Source organism: Alosa sapidissima, chromosome 7, assembly GCF_018492685.1.
Source record: "Alosa sapidissima isolate fAloSap1 chromosome 7, fAloSap1.pri, whole genome shotgun sequence".
NCBI lineage: Eukaryota > Metazoa > Chordata > Actinopteri > Clupeiformes > Clupeidae > Alosa > Alosa sapidissima.
Window position 1 is genome coordinate 37,490,297 of NC_055963.1, and position 23,300 is coordinate 37,513,596.

A 23,300-nucleotide genomic window follows, 5' to 3' on the forward strand; every position below is an offset into this window, starting at 1 on the left:
CTTTACTTATACTATTAAAAGAGTAGTATAATGATTGTAGGCCGATTATGGTATCTGGCTACTGTGTTATCTTGCTACTTGACAGTGAAGTTAGCATGATGAGGACAGACATTTAAGTTAAACAAACTGCTTACACAGGACATTTATTTGTGAATGTATAGAACATGTAGGCTACTAAGTGAAATAGGTACTTTTGTATCCTTCTGCATGTTTAGCCTAATGTTTTGCCACGCTGAAACGTCAAATATAACATAAATGTTCTAGGAAATTTTGATGTCTAGGCTGATGACAGTTCAAAAGTCCCTTGACAGTTTGTGCAAACAGAGGGTAATTTGTGTGCTGTAAGTGTACTGTAAGTTGTGCTATAACCCAAAAAGGAAAAAGGACCCAAAGCTGTCATCTTTGCCCATGTAAGGAAATCCTGGAGATAGTTAACTACGTACTGCAAGTTAACAGGTGTGATTATTCAAAATCCCCATTATCTTCCTATACTATTCACCTTATTCCGCCATGCCCATTTTAGATATGTATTTTCTTCCAGCTTGTGTGCAATATTCCAGTCGGCTAGTTCCGGCTAGTTAGCTTCATTGGGATAACACGGCAGAAGAGGATGGAGAGGCTAACTTAGGAGGAAACGAAAAATGCCATCAGCAGGTCAGATGGCAAGATTGTACTTCGCCACTCAAGGCTATTCACCTCTACCAAGTGGGTAGATATGCGGCGGTGGCCTCCCGTATTGCATGGAGATATATTTAAGAGACGGACTGGCCATTCTCAGCACAGTATGTCAATACATAATTGTCATAATATATTCTTATATAGTGCTTTCTTTATTTTTACCCAAAACCCAATGCATTATCTGAGTATTTATTGTCTAAAATGCTAAAACCAAAACACTTACTGCGGGCCGTATTACAGAAACTTCCTAACTCGCAAATCCTATCTTATCTGTTTGGTAACCATGGTAACTATGTTTAGAACGTAATTTTAGAACAGCCACTCCTAAGTCAGTGTTCTCCTAACTTCAGATAGGAAAGGTGTAGGCCTATTACAGAAAAGTCTTAAATAACCAAAATCATAAATAAACATTCCTAACTTTAGGATTACCCATAACATATGATGCCAGTCATCGCGATAGAACTCTGCTATCTCAATGTATCGCAATGGATGTAGGGCTACTGCTAAACAGGAAGTTCGAACACAAAGGAAGCGAAGATGGCGCCGCCCATGTTTACCCTTTTTTGTAGGGGAACTTCAGAGGTTTATACAAATGGTATGAACTGAAATTCAAAATAAATTAATTTCATTCCCCTGATCAATATATAAAGAATTTGGCTAAGAAAGGTTTCGCCGATGAAAATCACTGGTGTTGAGGGTCCATGTAACGCTTATCAGTTAAATTTTCTATTGAAAATGAAAAATTGGATTCAATTTTCTAAAATCGTGGTTTTTTTGCATGTCAATAAATGCATATTTAGGATTTTGGAGTTGTATCCTGATTTTGTATTTGTGTAACGGTTGATAGAAAAATGGATAATTGAAAAATAGTAACTGATGTTGTTTCTATACGTGCCTGGGGCTGCCTAAGACGGGCATGGTCTGAGTGCTGATTGGCTGCCGAGGGCCAAGTCCCACCCCTCACCACGCTTGCTTTACATTACATGGACAGAATAGCTGTTTGGGAAATCTACTCGGATTTGGCTATGGTTTCCCTTGTAAATGCACATTTGATTTGACAGAAATTATGTGATTATGTGAATAAACAACATGATAGCCATGGTGATTTACTGTGGTGCGTAAAATTAAAAAGCTAAACAAGCTAGTCTACGTTACAGTTGTCTGACTGTAGAAGTGAGACAGTATGAAGCTATGCATGGCCAGAGCGAATGACTGCTTGCTATGCGAGGAAACGGGATTTATCAAGTTCAACGCTGCTCAGATCATATAGCCTAGGCCTACTATGCTACCGGAGCATCTAAAACTATACTCTACAGAAACATTTGAACACATGTTGCACAAATTCCTCACAGCTCGTAGCCTATCGCTGAACTCCTACAGTCGGACATTGTTGTATTTTAATCTATTTCAGTGAAGTAGGCTACTCGTGAAGTATCACTACTATTTATGGTTCTCAAACGACATGCTGCATATCTATCACAGCATCATATGGTGAGAGACTTCTGTCGAACGGCAAAACCTGCACAAGCCATAACCCTTGAATGCAAGTGTGGTCAAAATTAATCCAAGACAACTGGTGTGAGACTGCAGCTTTATTCACAACGCCGGGAGCATGTTACCCACATGAAATGTCAAAGTAACAAGCCCACACATCTGTGGGTGAAGCCAACTCTTATACCTTACCCCTCACCCTCCATTAATCACTTAACCATCTGGTATTTTAACAGAGATAAGAAATGTTTACGACCCCCCATCCTGAGGGTTACCCACAGTGAAATGTTTACAACCCCCCCCATCCTAGTTCGGTGACACAGGGGTTAATTTAACTAAAAACATTCCCACATACGAGTTTCAGAAAACACAAGGGTCAGAGTAAGGAGATGGCAATAAGATTTCACTACATGTATATAAGGTATACTAAACATTCAATGAGAAAATAAAAAATTATCCCACACAAGCATGGTAAAAGTTATTTAACTGATAAGTGTTACATGGACCTGTTGAGGTTTTAAATTATTTGAGAAGGTATTTCTTATAGCCTGGTGTGCCACTTGCACTGGTTTAGTTTCAATGGAGATGGAGAAGGTATTAGGCTGCGTAGATTCAACACAGGTCCATGAATCTTGCCAACTTCATGTTTTTGAAGTCAGCTGTGCAAGACTGAAATAAGCACAGTGGCAGCACAAGTAGCGGTTGCTACGGTGTTTTAGGGACACAAAAATGTAATTGAGTGGTATTGTTTCCAGCAGGTATCCAAACGTAAAAGTGGATGTGGCACTGTTAGTCATGCTGGCTACAGCTGGATACTTCTCCACGAGACAGATTATTACCTTGACGAAAAAAATTGTGATATTCTTGTCTCGCCAGATCTCATGGCATGAGATCTCGTCAGATTTTTACTTTGACGAGAAACATCGCAACATTTTTATATAGCGAGATTTCGCGAGATCATATGGCACGAGATCTCGTTACACCTATTCCGTAGTAGCAGAGCCCGTTTACGGAGAGCCGGATCACTCCCTATTAACTCCATTGTACCTGCAATCTGCTGCAGTTCCGCTAGGGGCGATCACGAATAAGTGCAAAAACAATGGGGGTCTATGGAGCTAGACGGCTAAATGTGTCTCTTTCACCTGGTTGTCGTTGAAAAATCAAAAGTTGAATGAACGAGTACTTGTGTCCTTTCGATTTCTTTCAGGTTGGGTCGTTGTTGCCCACAACACACTACCTTTCTGCTAATGAATGACATCATTGACGCATTTGAAAGGCTTTTTAGAACAAATAAGCCCCTCTGCCCCCTCTTTTGCATGCAACATTCAAATTTCTGGGCAAAAAATGATATCCCGGGAAAAGTGGATTTGAGGGGTACAGCTCCATAGACCTCCATTCATTCTGCACTTATTCGTGAGCGCCCTCATGTGGAACCAGAACAGGAACTGCAACCATGCAGTTCAGAAACCGGAAGTTTCCCGAGAGTGGCGGTTCTCCCCTTATTAGACATTCTCTGGTAGTAGTGAGTGTTAAAAACATGCGAGGTAGAAATTTATTGCGTACATGTTGTTCCTATGATACATCCTATGATATATTTAGTTACATTGCTAGCTCCCTGACTTAGCTAAGGCAGGCAGCTAAGCAACGACCCATTGTTGAAAAGAAAACGCAACCTCAAAAAACCAGCTTACAGTAAAGATCTGTGGTTGGGTTTACGTGATCTTACTGAGCATTTAAAAATGGGCGACCCTGGATTTCCCATCTAAAATACATAACAACAAAAATAGTTTGAAATAATGCTAAATATATTAGCTTTCCTGAAACCAACTGCAACTGAAAGAATTCCTGCGAAATTCATAGAATAAAACTTAAAAGTAGGCTAATCAGCTGCTTGTGCAAAGTTGAAATCAAAAACATATTTTTCATACGCTAATATAATATAAGCCTGATTTGTTACACTTACAAATATGAACTAGCCTGGAAATATATATATTTTTTTTTCATTAGAAGAAGACTGCCTGGAATCTATCCGTTTTGCATTAAGTTGGAAGTATTTCAGCAAAGAGCACCTTCTGATTACAAAGTGAGTTTACCCATTTGAGGAACTCCGAAGCCTGTCTTTAGAAAAGGAACAATCAGAACAAGAGCAAGAGGGTTCCTGTGCTGTTTGGACCATAATAATTATAATAATAATAATAATAATAATAATAAAAAAGACGAGTGTCTTGCATGCACTGTAATAATGAAGAAAAAGCCACCAGATAACAATACAGCGCACACTGTAATGATAATAATAAAAAAGAAGCCGCCACCGGACAGTTACGTCTGTAGCCTGATGATAATCACCTGCACATGTTTTGTATGAAATAAAACAATAACAGTACTAAAGTCCACACATATCTTAGCATATGTCGGTGACATGACTTATTTGTTTATTTTTACTTTTATCCTCACTTACAAAACTCTTCAACGCACTTTACTTTCCCACGTGTCCCATGTGTAGACATGCATTTTATGGGAATTATCAGCTGCAGCATCACCAAGCCCAATCAAATTTTGCAGACGAATCTTGCGGGTAAGTCGTAGCCTACACTAACAGGAACTGATCTGTAATGATGGTTTCGCGATCCTCTGTTTTTAATTCAGTGCCTATGTTTGAAAAAGAGAGCATTTTACGTGAAGCCTATGACTATTGCGACAGATTGCTTATTGAGATCTTAAAACAGAAACTATGTGTGCATTTTCATATTCCGTGCTAATGCAGATTGTAGCATTATATTCTATGGAGAGCTAGCAAGACTGCTATAGGTTTTGTCTAAAAACGTGCCACTAGATCACTTACCTTCCAGATGTCTGAATCACGTCAAGAAAGTCCGCACGTAATTGCATCAAAATGAATAGCTGCTTTCAGCTGCTATTGTTTATAAATAGCTCCGCCAAATCCTTTATCATAATTTCATTGTGTGCCCCACCTTTCATGGCTACGGTTTGAGGCTGTGAAGTTTTCCGGTCTGCCCTAATAGGACGAAAGCTTACAGCCAATAACGTATAGCCAATAATGTCACGCCCGCAGTATACTACCAATCACATCACGACGGGTGTGTGTCATCCTAAAAGCTTTGATAACATGCGTCGATTTTCAGACAGGTTGCTAGATGACCTAATATAACGAACAACGATTTCCGGCACTAATCAAAATAAGGTCATTAACAGAAGGCCTATCATGTGAATGTAACCTGTCTGTGCCGGAGTCAGTACCCTAGGCTAGCCACAGAAAGGGGGTTTGATAGGGCCCTACACTGATCCACAAAATTAATAGACTAGGCCTATAGGGCCTACTACAGTCTATAATTGCGATCGCAACAATTAACGCAAATTCAGCAAATCCCCGCGAATCGCGACTTCGCAATTTTGTCCAAACACCCCAACTTTTTCGCAAATCTGACCAATCATCGGAGATTCCCTGTGAAATTTCACCTACCACTACAGTCTCTTGCGCAGAATATTGAGCCACTTGGTTTACTGACATTTGAGTAGGCTATGCAACCCATTGGCAAACGTGTAGCCTACATCTGGAGATGTTTTAGCTCGTGTCATAGTGCTACCAAAATCATAGATGAATAACATTGCAAAACATTTACCTCTTATATGATCCAAGAATAATTTCATTCGAGTTATTTATTAACATTTATTTAACTAATGACATAGAAAACATGAATTGCATCCACATATCGTAATGCAGTAGCCTATGCAAAAAGTTATTTCCCCTCTGGCCGGACACAGTGAGATGCAAGCCTTCCAATCCACTCAGAAATAGCTACTCTCACGTCCTTAAAGCAGGCAGTCAATTAGACTTACACACCACCAATATAATGACATTAAAAAGAAGTGACAAATGAAATGACTAGATATTTAGTTGACTATTAGTAATGCAGGTCACAGAATATGAATTATTAAAAAGATATGAACTTAATATGAATTACAAAATATATGAATGTATTGAAACATATGACCTGATAATCTCTTTAGGGGACTGTCTTTTTTTGGACAGTTCTACAAAGGTTATACTGCTTTGTGAATTACCCCAGTACCCAAAAAGCATTTACACAAACAAAGTAGGCCTACTTTGATTTTCTGTAATCCTTACGTTAATTGCCCTCAATTAAAAAAAAAATAAAAATCACAACTACTTTGGTAATTTTCACTTCCTCCTTTCTTCGCAACAGCTAAAAACACCGCAACTTCCATTGCAATTTTTTAGAAAAGAAATCCTCACGAATTCCTGGAGGGACTGGCTATAGACAGTTTCACTGAAAATTCAGCAAATTCTATTTTTTTATTCATTCAATTCTTTATTTCAGACTCCATTGCTGGGTCCATAGTATAGTAAATGTTAAGACAGAATAAATAGATTAAAAAAACAAGACAAAAAAAAAATTCAGACATATAGGCATTTTCTCCAATGTTTCCTTAGCTTAGAGATATTAAGAGTGTGCAAATAAAAAGAGAGATAAGTATCTAAGTAGAAGTATATATACTCTTTTGATCCTGTGAGGGAAATTTGGTCTCTGCATTTATCCCAATCTGTGAATTAGTGAAACACACTCAGCACACAGTAAACACACAGTGAGGTGAAGCACACACTAATCCCAGCGCAGTGAGCTGCCTGCAACAACAGCGGCGCTCGGGGAGCAGTGAGGAGTTAGGTGCCTTGCTCAAGGGCACTTCAGCCATGCCTACTGGTCGGGGTTCGAACCTGCAACCCTCCCGTTACAAGTCCGAAGCGTTAACCAGTAGGCCACGGCCCCGTGTATTGTATGCCAGGAGTATTCTGTAGGCCATGGGTTCCCGAAGTGGGGGTCGGGACCCGCCGGGGGGTCGCGGGACGCCAAGGGGTGGGTCGCGAAATGATTTCCATAAATCAAATAAATTTGGGGGAAATAAAAGAGGTGTCACTTGACCGCACTTTAAAGACAGATTTTAATTCCAAGACGCTTGCTGAGTTCTGGATTTCAGTCGAGAGGGAATATCAACAGCTATTCAAGGCCGCGATGGACGTACTGACGCCATTTGGCTCCACATACCTGTGCGAAAAGACTTTCTCTGCACTGACATACAGTATATTAAAAACAAATACAGATCGCGTCTAAATGTGGAGGATGATCTCCGTGTGGCCGTCTCCACAATTAAACCAAGAATGGACTTGCTGTGTTCCACGCGTAGCGCGCATCCATCTCATTAGATGAGATTAACGCTGAAACATAGTTGCCAAAATGTAAATTTGCGCAGCAACTATGTACATATACAACACAACAGTTTGTGATATTACCCTGACTGAGATATTCTTCTGTTAAAATGGAAATTAGTAATGTTTCAAAGTTAAGTTTGCACGACAGCAATAATGTGCACTCATGTTACATGGATATTATTTTTTGACTAAGGTATTCTGTTTTTATCATATAGTAAATTTCTATATGTAAAATCATAACAGGCTGCTCTGTTCTTTTGTGTTGTCGTTAAGCCTGTGTTTGGATAAGCCTAGTGCGTATGGCCGGTGCGCACATTTTATTTTATTTTTTGAGTCACATCCAGGGATAGTGGGGGTCGCCAGTCTCTGGCACGGTTATTTTGGGGGTTGCGGGTTGAAAAGTTTGGGAACCCCTGCTGTAGGCAACTGGAAGCCAGTGCAGTTGCATCAGCAATGGTGTTACATGAAGTGGATTTGGAGCCTATTATAATCCTTGCTGCAGAATTCTGAATCAGTTGGAGCCGATGGAGTAGCTTATTAGGGATTCCAGACAAGATGGAATTACAGTAGTCAAGGCGGGATGTCACATACACATTTACAAAGATTTCTGCACTCTGCTGGTTGATGTCATGCAGGCAGTAATTGTAGGCGGCGGAAGAGTGCCAGTGGGTTTAGTAGATAAGTAGAGCTGGGTGTCATCAGCATAGCAGTGAAATTCAACACCATGTTGCTTGAGGATAGTGCCAGGTGGGAGGAGGTAGATAATAAACAACAGAGGGCCCGACACAGACCCCTGGGGTACCCCTCTTGTCACAGCACTGCTCTCAGACTTGCAACTCAGCATTTGTACATACTGTGTCCTTCCAGAGAGATAGGAGGTGAACCACTGGTATACAGTACACTGCCCTGCACTCCGATATTGGCTAAACGTTCCAGGAGAAGAGGGTGGGAGATGATGTCAAAGGCTGCACTGAGATCAAGGAGAATCAGAATGGAAATAAGTCCATCATCAGCTGCACAGAGGAGGTCATTAGTAATCTTAATCATGGCTGTTTCAGTACTGTGCATATGATGAAATCCAAACTGGAATGGCTCGAAGAGGTCATTGTCCTTCAGGTGATCCTGGAATTGAGTTGCCACCAGAGTCCTGCACGGGTCCAATTTTTTAAATCCGCACCCACCCGTACCCGTCATGTTTAAAACCGCATCCGACCCGTTTTCCGACACCAGAGCTAGTTAAATTCCGTACCCGACCCGACCCGTATTAAATAAAACCGACACCCGACCCGTACCCGAGTTAAAATCAGTCTACCACCCAAGTTAAACAGACATATTTAAGGAACTAATTACACAACCATTAACACTGCAGATCCAACTTCAGCTGAAGTTGACAGCCCTATCCTACATGATGAAAACCACAATAGCCTACAACACTCCGAGTGATACAATTTTACCACTCCTCAAGCAGATGCGGCTACAAGGCTATCGCCACGCAAATGCCTAGGATTCAAACACCGCCTTGCATATCATTAAACTGACATTAACAGCAGTAGTAGGCTAAATGAAGGAATGGTTCGGTCATATTATGCATTAGCCTATGAAACTTTATGCAAATATAGGCAAATATAAATATTATTTGATAGCAAGATTGAATGGGAAAAAATGTGGCCTACCTTTTCCTACGCATAGGAGAAATCTCGCTCACTCGCAGGGATGGCAATAGATCTCACAATCTAAGCAATATTAGGAAATAAACGAGCATGCTCTCTCCACCATAACAAAATGTCAAAAGAGTCATCTTTAGGTGTTTTAAGCAGCCACTTCGTTCTGAAAGACGGCAGGCAGATCCTGCGCATGTGATTTTTAAAAGTGAAAGTAGGCGCCTAGAGAGTTTTGGGAAGGCAAGTAGGTTACACACGAAATATGCATTTGAAATGCTTTTATCAACTTGAATTGCAGGCATATTATTTAGGATGTGTTACTATGTATAAAATATTGTTACGTATGTAGGCTACGTGATGTTTATGAAAGGCCAATTCCGATTTAGACCCGTGTCCGAGCCGACCCACACTCGCCTCCAACACAGTAAAATATTTTTCACCCGTTTCATCAAAATGTGCGGGTCACCCGTCGGGTACCCATGGGTACCCAAACCCGTGCAGGACTCTGGTTGCCACTATCTTTTCAAGAACTTTGGAGAGAAAAGCCAAGTTGGAAATACAGTGCCAGAGAGAAAAGAAGTGTTAAATATCGATTTAATCATTGGAGCAATAGATGACAGGCAGCTCTTAACCAGGCTTGTTGGAAGAGGGTCCAGCTGACAGGTGGAGGAATTGCACTTTTGATGAGGCCATAGATGGTACTTTCAGCAGGGAGACTGAATTCACAGAGTTCATTGATGGAAGATTAGCCCAGAGTGCTCAGTGAGCATGGTTGTTTCAACTGGGTAATTGAACATTCTAATTGCCGGTGAATTGCCTCAATTTTGGTATTGAAAAAATTCAGGAAGGCTGAGCAGCGTTCATCAGAGAGTTCCTGGTGGGTGATGTTATCAGATGGCTTAAGGAGACCATTAACAATGGAAAAGAGAACCCTGGTGTTTCTTTGTCCTTCACTGATTATCTTTGCATAGTATGATGTTTTTGCAACACAGAGTGCGTTTTTATACTGATGCAGGTGTTCAGAATACATGTCTTTGTGCACATTAAGACCAGTCTTTTTTGACAGCCGCTCCAGGCGTCGGCCCAAGGATTTCATATGCCGAAGTTCAGGTGTAAACCAAGGAGCGGATTGCACAAATGAAACAGTTTGCGTCTTCATAGGAGCAAGTCTGTGAAGTGCTGTAGACATGCAGTCATTATACTGGTCAACTAAAGCCCCCAATGAAGTATTAAAAGCAGGGGAGGGATAAGTGGCAATTAGAGAAGGGAGTTCCTCTGGGTCCACCTTTTTAATGTTGCGATATGACATCACACGCTGAACCTTGGACTTCATGACAGGCAGATGGGTGTCAAACAGTACAGCTTTGTGGTCAGAGATGGGTAGTTCAGCAGTACTGATATTGACAGGCTTGATACCAGAGCAACAGACCAGATCTAAAATATGCCCTTTGTTGTGGGTTGGAAAGTCAACATATTGTGTAATGCCAAAGGAGTCAAGCATATCCATAAAGTCTTTTGTGAATGCATTAGAAAATTTGTCCATATTACACGTACACATACACATACACGTACCACAGTTTGGGAATCCCTTAGCTAAAGACTAGGGATCATGGTGTGGGCTGTTTTTCATCTCATGGTACTGGCAGACTTCATACAGTTGAAGGAATGATGAATGGAGTCATTTTGTTCCAGGGAAATCTTTACATCCACCAGGATGATGAGGATGAGACATGGCTAGACCTTCCAGCAGGACAATAATTCAAACCATTCAGCAAAGGAAACTCTCAATTGGTTTCAGAGAAATGAAGTCAACACTCTAAAAAATACTGGGTTATTTTCTCAACCCAAACGTTGGGTTGAGGCTGTCAGGGCATTTTGTGGGGTTGTTTTGACTCATGTTGGGTTGTTTTCTGTAACCCAGCTTGTTGGGTTGATGGTTTAGAACAGCGCCCCTCCTCTCTCCCACCCGACGTGGAGTACACTACCCAGCACCTGGGTGACTTTAACACAGCTGCATAGTTATTTGAGAATTCGAAAAAACATCGTTATTCTTCCAACCGTCCAGTCCACCAGCTGTCAGCATGCAATGGAAATCAGGCGATTTCGTAAGGTATGTATCTTTAACTTTTTTAAAATGTTTTATCCAGACGGATTTTAAAAGTCCACCCAGAGATGTAGAAGCTACCCTTCATGATATGAATGGATATTCTGCCTGCCAATTTCGTTCAGCCCAAAGAGTATAGAAGTACTAACTTACAATTACTGTTCGTGTTAAATATACACAAAGACAGACTCATAAAAACATAGTTCTTTGTTCACTGGGTATGAACTGCTGACAGAAACAAAACGAACTTTTACAACAAACTAAAATGAGCATACCAAGCTGGTTAACATTAGCAGACCATATAGCTAGCATCAATGCTAATTAAATATGCTTCGTGGTGGTTGTAGCCTAGACTATGGTTGCAGCTAACATCAGCTAATATTAGCCAACACAGTTGAAGTAATGTTAGTCTCTTCACAAGCCACACGTACAGTAATAATAATGGCAAACAACATCTTATTAATTCATTCAGGGTAGCTTCATATTATAGCCATGTAACTTAACTTTACTGGGTGTTTTTGGTTGTAGCAAAGAAGACGGGCTCTGGTTGTAGCATCAGACAGTCATTTAGCTAACGTTACCCGGTTTCCGAGTGTGTTGCGCTAATATTTTGTCTCCTGGTGGATTTTTAATGTTTGTCAACATCATTCAATGATAATGGTTCATGGAAATCTTGATATAAAGTTCTGTAAATAACAGTGATTAATGCACTCTTTTTTTTTCTTTGATTCACAGGTGTGATCCCCAAAACGGACGGTGGAATCTGCCTGCCTTCATGGAAGTATCACAAGCTTTTTCTAAAAATTCAAAAAATTGTTCAAAAAATAAACTGCAAAATAAATAAATGTCTAACTGTTTTATTTCATTGCATGGCTATTGTTGCCCATTGGATGGATTTTAAAACATTATATTGTAACATTAATGATTTGCAAACATTTATTTGAATTATTATCAATTAATATGATTGGATTAAGGAGAAAAATAAGATACTTAGAATAACCCATAAATTAGGTCAGCATAACCCAGAAATGACAGTGAAAATAATATAAATCCTGGGTTATATAAGATAGCCTACCCAACAATTATGTAGGTTTAACCTAACAGTGTTGTTACGATAACCCAATGTTTGGGTTAGACTATCAACCCAACTCATTGGGTTGACCGAACAACCCAATTTTCGGGGCTAATATAACTCAGTGCTGGGCTCGACCACTATTTACCCAGTGATTGGGTTGAAATTGGGTTGTTTTTAACCCAATGTGTTTTAGAGTGAAGGCTTTGACTTCAGTTTTGGAAATTCACTAAAGATCAGGATTCAAAAGAGGGACCCCTGGAATCTTCAATATTAAAGGACTATCTGTTTAAAAGAATGGGCCAAAATCACACCAGAATACTGTGACTGATTAGTTTCGTCATACAGGAAATGCATTGAAGCGGTCATTACGAATAAAGGCTTTTTCCACAAAGTATTTAAGAAATTTCAGCAGGCGTGTTCAATACTTTTTTCCTGTGTCATTACACTTTATTACACATAACTCTACCTATGGACTTTTAATGTTTGGATTTTTTATATGGGTGGATTATCTGAGTTAATACCAATGTCTGGTGAAAATGTCATGCAAATAGCTTCATTGGAAGTATACTTACTGAAAAAAATTTTGACGTGTTCAATACTTATTTTCCCCGCTGTATTTACATTTGTATAGTTGCTGATACCAATATTTCTATTTGTCTAATTTAAACCGAGTGATTAATGCTGGCATTGTCATTGTCATCTGCAAAAACCTAAACCTATTGCAAGTATATAAAACATTTTACTAAAGCCGATCAATATGTGCCAATATTTAAAAAAAAAAAAAAAATCTATGTTGGGAAAAAATATATAGGCTGGACGAATATCTGGGTATCGCGCATGTTGTCAATTGTCTTGTGGTTTAAAGGCAGCGCGTCAGTGCACTACGCGCTCGGCCGGAGTTCGCATCCTATCTCTTCTCTTCATCTCTGAGTAAGAGTAGGCCTACGAGACACAATAGGTTTTGACCATACATATTTATGTATATAGTTCTACTCTACATCGAGAGACCATAGGTACAAGACATCAGTCAAAAACAATTATATCTACACTAGTTCACCTGCAGGTAGCGAGAAGCAAGAGGACAAACTCACATCTTAAGAAAATCGAACCTACAACGTTGGGATAACAAGTCATCTGCCTTAGCCACTACACCATTTATCACTGCTGTAGAAGGATCTGTGAAGATTATAATACTAAAAGCAAGGCAATACTCGAATTCACATAAATAGCAAGCATGAGCCAAGTAGGGGAGTCAGTGTCTTAATCAAAATTAAGCTACAGGATAGATCAATTATTGAGTCACGAGATAAACATCCACTTCGCAATTTGTGGTTAGGCGGTTGTGATATTGGTTAGGCGCTCCGGACACCAACAGGAACTACCAAGGAACGACACAAGTGCGACTGCCTAGGGGCAGTAGTTCAAACGACCAAACTTTGCGTCCTTGTTTGCGATTGAGAGTTCAAACTACCCTTTCTAGAAACACCAAATCCAAGAACGATGGAGCGAACTACCAAGGTTGCGACGCAAGTTAGCAAACAACGCTTTCTAGAAAAGAGCCCCAGGAGAAGCTACAAAAGACAGCAGCCTGCCCCGAACACACATATTAAAAAAAAATAAATCATATTTCACTGAACAGCTGATGGATAGTTTGGGTGTTATGGAAAGCAAGATAGAAAATGTATGCTTGGTTTTTATTATCATTCAAAAAATATTTATTATTTAAGATTTATTATTGTGTTATTATTATAATTATTATGATTAATAATTAATAATATGCATTATTTTATTTATTATATTATTATTATTATTATTATTAAGTGTTCAACAATGGTCACATTTAAAAGTATTAGCATCTAACATGTTGACAGTAGCTCAAAGAACACATATAACCTCCAGATCTCATTTTCATGTTCAATTTGTTACATTCAGGGTCCTATTTTGACAATCTAGACATGGTCTGAAGCATATGGTTCAGGTGTATGGGAGGGAGGGAGTGTCTAATTCACTTTTCCTAGTTTGACAGCGTAATAAGTGATCAGACACCAGGTTCATGGTTCAAAAGGATTGTTCTAATGTTTCTTAATTAAGGGGATACTCCAAAGTAGAAACAACCTAGGGTTTAAGTTTGCAATACTTCAGTTTATCTATAGCATACCCATGGACACTATCACCGAAGTGTAAGGCTATTTTGTTTTGGTTGTTTTTACGCTGGAGTATCCTTTTAAACATGAATGTTTCTTGGGTGTAACACCCATAACCAATCAGAAGAAAAACTGTGCCAAAAAGAGTGCCATCTCCCATTCCCTAAGAGCAATAGTGCATGTACCATGGCACAGTGCCATTATACGGACAAGTAAACCCATTTCTGCAAAGGTTTTTTGGTCTCACACAATGGGCGTGAGACACACGCAATTCAACAAGTTCACACGCTCACACGCCACACCTTGCATTTCTCACGCAGAAATATTACTAGGGATGTGAAGGTATCTGCATAATTATTAGAGGAGGCGCAGGGATACGAGAGGATTTGTCGCAGGGTTCAGAACTAGCGCACCACTCACCTGACCCAAAGTCCTCCACTCGGCGGCCATTTGACAACGCTTTTTGGGCACTCGTCAGGCATCCATTTCGGCAGAAATGAGTGCGCAAGGCTTCACGACACCAATCTTGCTCCAGCGGCGAGATCACAACACATGATTGGCACAATATCTTCACAACACACCATATGATTGGCTCAATGTATTCACATCACACCACATGATTGGCTCAATGTATTCACATGTCGACGTTTTGCCGAGAAAGGGGTGTGTAGACAACGGCCATATTGGCGTGACAAACTAGCCCCATGCATTTCTATGGAGTATTTTTTGAGTGCTGTGTCTCCACATTAGAAAGTCTCTGCCTAAGCAACACTTCAATGGATTGATCCCAGATGGATGAGTGGAGCTAGGCCGAACGAAATTCATCTGGCGAGAGTCAGGTTACCACTCACCAGCCAAATCAAAAAAAATAAATAGATAGATAGATACTGTAGATAGATACTTTATTGATCCCCAAGGGGAAATTCAAGAAAATGCCACCGACATCCAATCAAAAAATCGTGTTTGTTGTATCCGGGTAAAATTCCAGAAAACATAATGATTGTGTCGTTGTTGCTTTGTGTAACCCAGACATCAGAAACGTTCATTTTATACGACCAATCACTCTTGTGGCTGCCTGCACTTATCCTGTCATCACAGCTGCAACTTTCGCATTCGTTTGTGCTTTTTAGCGGCGTGTTCATCAGGTCCCGGGACACCCGTCTGAGCCTCCATGGACCATGTCAACAATGAATGAAAATTAGCTCATTATCAATGTGTTATCAATTTGAGCGCGTATACTACACATACATTTTTTTCTAAAGATACAGGACTGCTGCAGACAATGAGCTGCCTGCCAACCACCATAATGTAGGCTAATAGCAACCCAAAATAATGAACTTGCTGTCCTAATAAAAAAATTAAAAAAGTTGGTCTCGGCATGCACATTCTTAGTCCAATGGTTCAGTGACAATAGGCTACTCAAGTGGTGACATAAAAACACAAATGGTTTCCCCTTGATAAAGGCTGACATAAGAGACATAGGCTATGCAAGATGGGTACAAATCCCAGACTGTCCTGAAAAATAAACAAAAACAAGATATAGGATAGATATAGATATAGATATAGATACAATGACAAATTCAACGTCTCAAAGGGTTAATGCTTCTTTCCAAAAAAACTCACCAGAAGTCGTTATTTAAGGAGTTTTTTTTTTTTATTCTGAGGGAGCATGCCCCCAGACCACCCTAACTAAACTTAGTTACCAACCTTTTGAAGTGGCCAGGGGGGCCCACTGGCTGATAATCCGTCCATGTGTCCGCACCTTTTGTTACATAGTGCGCAAGTTTTACACACTTATTTTAGTAAATGGTGCACTCATCTTAGTAAATAGTGCACTTACTCTATTAAATTCTACACTCATTGTACAACAATTAAAACTAGATGTACCGCATAGCGGTACAAAATATGACCGCCGCTCAGTCCTGTACATCCGTTCCGCGAAAATTAATCACACTAATCAATTTGTCTCCATATTTTACTCCATCCCCCACTCTTGAAACTTTTGTGTATGCTTGTTTGGCATGCCTGAGTGTGTGTGTGCGGCTGCACAGAGAGTAGCCTACTGGTGCTGAAAAGGTGAATAGATTGTAGAATAGCCAAAGAAGATGTAGCATTGTTATAAAACCTTTAACATCTCTAAACAATCACAAGTAGGGCAGTTCATCACAGTTCATCCATTGCAACTGGATTGATGAAAGGTCACTTACACCTGTAGGCTACATTGTATTTGGGAAAAGCAAAAGGTATCAGCATAATGTTATTTATTTATTTATTTATTTATTTATTTATTTATAAACAAAAACATCTCTGTCAGTTCCGTGCCGTTTTCAACAGCTATCAAAAACAAAGGTCATTTTTGGATGGATGGATTTTTTGTGAATGTTTCTTCTTCTACATAAGATTTTAGTCATCTTTAGTTCATGTAATACTTTATAGCACAAATTAAGTAACAGTAGTCTGAAACGTTATTGTTAATGCACAAATTAAGTAACAGTAGTCTGAAACGAAATGCTGTTTTAGATCTAGTGGTGCAAATAACTGACATATCCAAATGGGCCTTGATGAAATGCGTCGCTAGACTGTTCATACACATTTTAACGGGCCTAAGTTGAAGAGCTGTTGTCCGTTATTGTTCGTGCAAATATAGGCTGATTCATGTTCCCTTGCATTGTGTAACTGAGGTCCATGGCTAGTCTGGCTTTCACCAGACCAACCTCAATCTTTTAAGAAATCAAAAAATAAATAGCGGACAGATCAGGCTGGGTTCACCAAGCCTAGTCCATAGGCACCCGATATTGTTCACGCTCTGGCTATTCTAAATGCAAAAATGCATCAGGGAGTTATGACAAAACTGTAACTAACACACTAGATCCCTAATAGAAAGCTGTTAGCTTCCCTAAGCTAGGTAGGCTTATAAGGTAGGCCTATTTACAGCATAAATTGTCAATAGGCTATGCTGGCGACACAAATAAAATCTCCTTTGGAAACCAATGGCTTACGCCTTACAGTATCAAGCGGACTTAAACTGCCATATCGTGGCGAAAAGTTGTAATAAAATTCACGCAGCTCCATGAGTCAAGGAAAGCGCAAATGAAGTAGCCACTTCTAAATGGGACCCACACAGTAGCTTAAAGGTGCCATGTGTAAGAATTGAGGTAAAAATATCCAAAAGATGAGCTACACGCATCAAAAGAATGAGAAGAAATAAGGGCGATGATGTCATTAAAAAAATAACAAGGTATAGTGCTGCAGAGATATCAACCTGAATTAGCATGCTAAATTACTAGCCACAGCCCGACAGGTGTCATAATACCAGTTTCGGCCTTGGGAGGCAGTATGCGGACAACATAACCGCTAGCCAAACTGCAATACACGTGTCTCGGTTGTTACTCTAAGGTAAACCAGCTCACTTTCTGGAGGTATACTGCCCCCATCTTTTATGGAATGTGGAGTATGAATTGATTTTTGGCGGACATTACACATGGCACCTTTAAGGTGTGTTGCTAAAGCAGCCATAATGAAATTAAGGTGTCATTGTTTGGATACTTCACACACACGTGCTTTTTAATTTCACAGACTACAACTACCAAGCTGGAATCAAAGCACATCGATTCCCCTCTCTCTCACACCCTCACGCACTTAAAACAAAATAAACAGGCGTCTCAGTCTCACGCATGTATAGGCAAAACTGTATCAGACCGGTGTAACGTTGGTAAATCTTCCATTGCACAGAATGATTTTTGTAGCACATGCAACAAATGACAGTCGAAAGATACAATTACAGTGCTGCTATCAATTTGCTTGGTATAACCGCATTTATAGTTTTCTACAAATGCAATCAATCAAATTGGCCTCCATCACTCAACCAACGCTAACGGTAACATTACCTAGGTCCTTATTGATATTATAAGATTAACGTACCTGCAGTAAAAACCAAGCATGTCCGATAAACATCCTCAGATTTATTTCGGCTTCAAGAAGAAATGGGAATTACATTTCATGTGAACATCATCCTATCCTTATTAGACGTTCTCTGCGGTAAACTATTTACCCCTTGCAAGTGACGTCACGTTTTGTTCGCGCCACAGCAAAATAGCCTAGTGGACGGCAAGAACACGAATCAAATCAATGGGTTGTAATGGGACATATCGCACAGCTAGGAGATTATAGTGAGATTTAACCGTAGTAATGCCCTTCCACGACTGTTGGCTTATTGTTTGAAATACAACAACATCCCATGTTCTTGCATAGATTTATTTTGGTTTGTTTTCTTTGTGTTTCAGGAGTATTTCAACCACAATTGCATGCTTATCTCCTCAGTGTATGAAGCACAGCAGCGGTTGCTATAGCAACCATAGACTCTGAACAGGACGGCAGATAGCACTTAGGCAAAGTCTTTGGCAAGATCTGAATGTAAACAGATAATACCGTTCAAGTTTTTTTTTAAATTTCCTATTTCTTTCAATTCTTTAACTTAAGACATGTAAGAAGTAAGTTTATTCGCTGGGCAACGTACAAACTGACGAGTTACATTAGCCCTAGCACTATGAGCTACGATAAACGTTAGCTAGAATAGCTAGCTTCTGTGGCAGCTAGTTATTATTTCATGTTCTGATATGACATTCTTAACGTTTTGACTATGTTACAACTGATAAAAGCAAGACAAATAAAGTAACCAAATCGCTTTGCAATATTTTAGTCCAGAAATACTTATGGGTGTTCATTTACCATAATGTTAATTACAGTAGCCTAACGTAACGTTATCTCCCCTTGCTGTTACCACCAGTTTTAATAAGTTTACATTTGCGATCATGACCCATTTCATCTAACAACACCACTGGCATCTTCTTTGACTATCAGACCCCAAACAGCAATACATTGAACTACAAAGATGTTATAGTAATGGTGTTCAGTTCATCATAATCTTTATGACATAATGTAATTTGCCGTCCGTCTCCCATCTTTTTGCCGTCCAGCATGGAGCCGTCACGTGACTTAAGTCACGTGTCTGCAAGGGGTGAATAGTCCTTGTAGGAAGCGTCCATTGTTATTCCAACCCACGTTTAATTTCCACCAAAATTACGTCTCACTGCAACGATGCGCCATCTAGTGGACAAACGACTACTTATCGCCAATACTGGAAATGCAGCCATGATGATGATGATGAATATATATTTTGGCTTTCTTTTAATCCTACTGAATTTGTAATTATGTATTGGCCGTTCTAATACCGATAGTATGTGGGTGCCTGTGTGTGTGTGCATGTGTATATGTGTGCACCGCCATCTACAGGCCAATGAGTGTACAGTCACTAAATGTACACATTTTTTTTTAAGACCCCCCCCCCCCCCCCCCATGGATGAAATTCTACGAAACTTGGCATACCCCCAGAGAATGCCAGGTCAATCATACAAATAAAATTTGGTGCAGTTCTGAACATCTTAACTGAAGATAGGGGCGATTAAAGCAGAATAATATTGCATTTTCATTTTTTACCGGGGGGGGGGGGGGGTGCAAATCACAAATGAGTGATTATGGGCCAGATTGATGTGGGCCCTTGAGACCAACATACCATAAAATATTCTTCATCCTCGGTGCCACGGTTCAGGTAGTTATTTAGGAAAAACTGCTTTTTTTGCGGTTCGGGGGGCCTAGCAAGGGGGGGAGTGGACCCCGGGGACGAAACAAAAATTTTCCGTAAAAGTCTAGTGGGGCTACATACAACCAAATTTCATGCGTCCCGGTGGTTCGGTGTCCCGGGTATCGTTGACCAAAAATTCAGGAAGTAGATGACGAAAGAAAAAAAAAGAAAAACTTTGACAATCCCTATATGACCGCTTCGCTAGCGGCGGTCATAATGAGCACATGATTTAGCACACAAGCCAAACATTTTAGTGAGTGAGTGGAATGGAATAAGTTTGTGTCTGTGTACTGTCTGAAGTGCTCATGCACTTCGCTTCCTAACACCCTGATAACACTCCAATAAATGTTAAAAATGCTAAGGACATTCATCTATGCACACCTGCACAGTCTTTGAATTGTGTTGCTAGGAACTTGTTGCTTAGGTCTCACTACTAGGCTGTTAGATTCCTGACAGTGCACCCTCTAGAGATGCGCGGATGGGCTATTATTTCAACCGTAACCGCATAGAAAAATCATCCATCCGCACCAACGTTTTTTGACTAATTTTCAAAACCGCACCCGCCCGCCATCCGCTGGTTGTTTTGTGATGCGGTGCTGCTGACGTGAGGCTAGAAAACTCTTGCCTGTTCTAGAATGACTGATCCAATGCAGCAAATATATTAAAAGGCTAAAGTCCTACATTGGCTATGTTGTAGCCTATCCCCAGAATAACAGCAGCAAACTCAGTCTCTGTCTCGCAAAAGTCTCCAAATAAAACGCACATCGGCCTGTAGCCTACAATTTTATCATTGTAATAAAAAACGCAATTTGGCACATCATTTCAACATGCTGATATTTAGCCTACTAATTAATGCCTATTGTACTTTATTTTTTGCAAAAAGAAAGAAATCCTTAATAAAATAACAAGTCATTCACATTATAGGCTACTTTACCCATACAAAAATGTGATATATGGCAATATATGAACATATATGTCAAATAACAGGGACTTATAATTTTACTTATATGGACATATATGTGATTCAAATATTTATGTCAAACATATATTCTAAGCTATATGTCCATACATGCATACAAAATATTTTAATTTCCCATATAAGATGCTATATATCTTCATATACTAGATCCAATTATTTGTTTTCCAAATATATGGAGAAGTTTATGTGTGAATATGTGACAGACTTATATGTAGTCTCTATGTATGGTGGCATACATATCCATACACTAGATTCCACTACTTATTTTCTAAATATATGGAGAACTTTATGTGTGAATATGTGGCAGACATATTTGTAGTCTCCATATATGGTGGCATACATATCCATACACTAGATTACATTACTTATTTTCCAAATGGAGAACAGTGTGAATATATTTGTTTATGTCTTGGCGTCACAGATAAGGTGTCGACTATGCTGCCTTATGTGTCAATGTTTTGTGTGGAGCGCTTTGGGTTGCACTATGTGCATGAAAAATGTGTGAGGCCAAAGCTACTTTAAATATAACGGATGCTTATCGCATCTTGATATGCGCATGCGCACACAGCAATACCCATCCCCCACCCTGGTCTGACATTTGAACTCCAACCACGGTGACTTCAACCGTCACTTTTTGTCATGCATCCGACTGTGTAGCCTAAGCTGTACAAACTCTGCTTTTATCATATCCAAGGTAAGAAAGTCTTTAGTAAACGGGAATTAGTTATAAAATATTGTTTTTATAATGTAATGTTAACCAAATCCGTTTGTTAACAGTCTAACCATCATGTTAGAATTAGCTAACGTTAATGTTATCAATTAGCTATCGATAATGTTAGCGAGCTAATATTGCTAACGTTAGCGATGTTAGCTGTTAATGTTAACTTTTCCATTAACTAACTTTACCATTATGTGGAATATCTAGAATGGTAGTTAACATCATATCCAACAACAAGCCTGTCTGAGATGTCGTTATGAATATAAGTTTTAGTTTGAATGAAATATCAGGTGTGAGTAAGTTAGCTAACCTAGCTATAGCAGCTAACTTATATTTAAAGTGGCTGCTAATAACCATGCAGGCTAACGTGAATGTTAGTAGGCCTAAATGGATCTTTAGTTTGTGAAGGGTAGTGTTAAGCCATCCTTACAACAGAAGACTTTGAAGATTTGGGAAAGATTCTTGAAAGATAGTCTTTTGAGTAAAGCTTGAATGGGGGGCATTAGTTAAAAGACTCCAATCTTTCAAGAATCTTTCCCAAATCTTGTCAAAGTATTCTGATGTATGGATCATTAGGCTACATGTTCTTCATCTCATAGCCCTTATTTAAGCTTACTTGTGCCAAGGTGTGTGTTTATTAAAGAGGAATGTGAAGGTAGTAGTGCTTCAGTGATGGTCTTTTCATGTTCTGTGTGTTTTACAGCATATTAATCTTCTCTGTTCCCTGTTTGCAGGTGGTGATTTGTGAGGACTGCTGCCCTGAGAACACGGAGTACATTCTGCATATGCCAAATCAATGTGTGCCACTTCCATAAAGGGGAAAAAAGTTTCTACCTGGAGAGTGTACTCACTGTTTGTGTAGAAAAACTAAACTTTAATAAAAGGTTAAACAAATATTTTGTGTGTTTTCTTTGGAACATCAACAATGTTATACTGATACATATATTGTGACATATTTCTATAAATGTGACATAGCAGAACATTACATACATTTTGCAATATATTTACCTTATATGAGTGCAAATATATGTCCATAGACATATATTTGCAATATATTGGTATCCCTAGTATGCGTACAAATACATAACTTATCATATATTAACATATATGCAACTAACATATATTTGTAATATATTTGTATATCTGGGAAAATATATGTGACATATATAAAAACGGCCAATTTTGCTATATTTTGAAATATATTTGACATGTATGTGTATATATGTGACTTATATGTGTGAAGCATACATTGACATATACATAATATATGTGATTTACATATATTGCCATATATCACATTTTTGTATGGGTACGCACTGTCATGTCAGGGTGACAGTATGTCAAGCCTGTTCTGAAGAAGACTCCCATTCATTTTGACTGCATGGGAAGAGAGCGTGTCTTTCAGACAGACAGCGCAATTCATTTAATAACAGAAGGCCGATCGGACAAACTATGGCGCCTCGATATTAAAGAAACGCCGACTCTATTCATTCCGAAAGTCCACCGCACAGCAGTGCAACGTGCATGTTCTTATTTTTAGTAGGCTAACAACCGCCAAACT

At 39.4% G+C, this 23,300-nt stretch overlaps 1 protein-coding gene and 1 long non-coding RNA gene across 4 annotated transcripts in view; one reads left to right on the top strand and one right to left on the bottom strand.

Annotated features, from left to right (window-relative positions):
* The window catches only part of LOC121713550 (protein disulfide isomerase Creld1), a 58,465-nt gene extending 53,276 nt beyond the window's left edge, over positions 1 to 5,189 (bottom strand). For 2 of the 3 annotated variants that reach the window (XM_042098240.1, XM_042098239.1), the window contains exon 1: positions 5,012 to 5,189. The gene's annotated coding sequence lies outside the window, so the exon portion shown is untranslated. Of the gene's footprint in view, positions 1 to 4,611; positions 4,819 to 5,011 lie in introns of all 3 variants that reach the window. The other variant, XM_042098241.1, reaches the window with a different exon arrangement.
* A 15,915-nt stretch (positions 5,190 to 21,104) lies between these two features.
* LOC121713580 lies at positions 21,105 to 22,633 on the top strand. Its single transcript, XR_006032875.1, has 2 exons — positions 21,105 to 21,715; positions 22,474 to 22,633. It is a non-coding gene; the product is annotated as an uncharacterized LOC121713580 (long non-coding RNA).
* The last annotated feature ends 667 nt before the right edge of the window (positions 22,634 to 23,300 follow it).